Source organism: Littorina saxatilis, linkage group LG2, assembly GCF_037325665.1.
Source record: "Littorina saxatilis isolate snail1 linkage group LG2, US_GU_Lsax_2.0, whole genome shotgun sequence".
Classification (NCBI taxonomy): Eukaryota; Metazoa; Mollusca; class Gastropoda; order Littorinimorpha; family Littorinidae; genus Littorina; species Littorina saxatilis.
In genome coordinates this window covers 64,178,908-64,181,710 of record NC_090246.1, presented here as the reverse complement: position 1 = coordinate 64,181,710, position 2,803 = coordinate 64,178,908, and the positions used below count along the sequence as shown (strand labels likewise).

Here is a 2,803-nt window from a genome sequence, read left to right as displayed (position 1 = left end):
GAAACAGTATCACTCCGCATGGAAAGCATCCAAGCTGTAGAGCAAATGTTTGTTTTAGTTTTAAACATTTTTATTGAAGTTTGAAATACAGTACGACACAATTAGCATACATATATCAGGAGGTCTATTATAACAAGAACACAATCCTCAAGAAATCAACAGTCTAAGATAACATATGTTACGTCCAAGTAAAAAACGTTAAGGGGATGTGCGGGGGTGATTTTTGAGCTTTTGGGCAGATTTGGGCATTTAGACATTTTGACTGTTTGGAAAACTGTGGTCATTTTTCTTTCAATTTCTGCCGTTGATGTTGCATATACATGTTTTTTTTGTGCAATAAAAATAAATTCAATACACCAACCCTCGCCTGATTGCGTTCATTTGTCTTGAACTTGCCTTATTATTGCCGATTTTCAACACCTTGATCAGCAAATTTGAGCAGACGACAGGGCGAACACTGCATGACGTTGCTTGCTACATAGCCTCCCCTGTTTGCATGTGACCGTTGTTTCGTTATTTTCCGGACTACTTCGGCTCTAACGGAACATTTTCAATGTAGGTCAATCTACGCCAACTTCCTTATACGGAGAGTATGACGTATGATGTGATCTTGATTCGTTCAACCGGGGTCACGTGGTACAACAATGGCGCTTGTTTACAAGCAGTGAAAGTACACGCTCCTGTGCAAAAATGGTTCGCACCAAGCCATCAACAACCAGAGGAGCCCCAAAATCTACGAAAAAGAGGACAGATCAAGTGAAGAATCAATGGAAGGCGAAGAAATCAGCGCAATCAGCTTCTGTGCTGGCTGACGTGGCAGAATTAGTGCCGGTTTTGGGGTCGTCTGCTAGTGCTCGCGTCGATTCCTTCGACTGAAAACATTCTCGGCACGAAGACAAGAAGTGAGTTCAAAAAAGAATCGTATGAGAGGTTTGTGTCCGGTGGAGTTGACACTAAGTCATCTGCTGCTACTGAAACCATGGTAAAAACCCAGAGGGGTGTTGTAGACTTTGCCGAAGTAGACAGTATGGTTGCAAGTCTGTGCTGTCCACAGTGTAAAAACAAGTGCTTGTCTCTTTGCACAGACTCCAGACCAACAAGTGGCTTGGCAGTATTTGCCCAGGTGAACTGTTCTTCGTGCGAAGAGCCTGTGTATGAACAGTATCTTGCGACAAAATTTAAGGCCAAGACAAAAGTGTTCGACATGAACAGACAGGCAGTGTATTCCTCACTTGCTTGTGGACTGGGAGCCACCACATTCAGAAATTTCTGTGAAAACATGGATTTAGCTGGACTTCACCACAAGACCTTTCATAGTCATACTCATGCCAGCCAACTATTCACACAACTGGAGAAATTCCGGAAGCATGTGTTCAGTGACACTGTTGCATATGTTCGAGAAGTTCATGCAAGATACTGTGGCACTACTCTTGGTGTCGACGACACCCTGAACATTATTGTGAGCTATGATGGCACCTGGCTTACTGGTGGACACTCTTCGCACATTGGAGTTGGGTGTGTTGTGGACTTACTTACTGGACTCTGTGTTGATGCCCATGTCATGTGTACCTACTGCCAGGTGTGGAGTCTACGGGGCAGAAGCTGTTTCAGGAAAAGCCAGAGGAGTATGCGGCCTGGCTCGTGGACCACTTGGACAAGTGTGAGGTGAACTATAAAGGTAAATTATATCTGTTTGCACAGACATATTTGAATAGAGTTTATTTCAAATTTAAGCAACTTACTCAAATAATATATAGCAAATTACAAGTAAATGTAATAGTGATGAGTGGATATTATTTTCCATGCATTCCAGTGAAACTGAAAACCAAAACCAAAGGCATGGATGATGGATTAAAAAAAAAAGCGTCATAAAGACAGATCATCAATTTATGATAATAATAATGAAAGTTGTAACACATGCGTAAAAATCCAATTTGTATCTTGAATAGTTCAGGGCATGGGGGAGTGCATGTGTGTGATGAAAATAATAAGAAAACACACACAGATAGATAGACAGACAGAGAGAGAGAGAGAGAGAGAGAGAGAGAGAGAGAGAGAGAGAGAGAGAGAGAGAGAGAGAGAGAGAGAGAGAGAGAGAGAGAGCTGTATCTACAGCATCAAGAGAGATTCACAAGTCTTCAGAATCAACGGGCTTCCCAGAACTGAGGGAGCTAGAATAGTGGTCAGGGGATGGCAAATAGTACATGTATGTGTGGCACAATACAAGTGTAATTTAAAAACGTTCAAATGGTATTAATTAATGCATTATGCTTAACGTTTACAATCTAACAATGTTCAGTGCACCTATACCTGCTGCTAGAAATTTAATATTCAGTAATTTGGTAATTCCATGTTTATTTCATTTTTTTTCCGCATTAATTATAATTGAAGTATTAGCTGGACAATGACTGTGAATAACACATGCGCGCACACACACACACACACTTAAAAAATACTCTGTTTGCAAATTACATTTCTTATTTTGTTCTTGTTTGCAGGCTCATCAGGGATGATGGAGGTGGAAGCAGCCCGTGTCATATGGCGTTGATCGGTGAACACCAACAAGCTTCGCTACACAACACTACTGTCGGACGGTGACTCCAAGACTTTTACATAGCTCAACGACATCAAGCCCTATGGTGAGGATATTCACATTGACAAGGAAGAGTGTGCGAACCATGTGAGTAAACGACTTGGTACAGCTCTTAGAGAGTTCAACTTTGGACCTGCTGCTGCTGCCGACTCTGCCCAGTTCTTCGGATTCTAGACTGGACATCACATGAAGAGGCTTGGAGCAGCCAGG

General features: G+C 42.0%; 1 long non-coding RNA gene across 1 annotated transcript in view; it reads left to right on the top strand.

Annotated features, from left to right (window-relative positions):
• The first annotated feature begins 201 nt into the window (after positions 1-201).
• LOC138959526 (uncharacterized) overlaps positions 202-2,803 on the top strand; it is a 3,788-nt gene continuing 1,186 nt past the window's right edge. The window contains exons 1-2 of the long non-coding RNA XR_011453732.1: positions 202-1,678; positions 2,499-2,803. The exon at positions 2,499-2,803 is cut by the window's right edge and continues 1,186 nt beyond it. This is a non-coding gene — a long non-coding RNA (uncharacterized lncRNA). The remainder of the gene's footprint in view (positions 1,679-2,498) is intronic.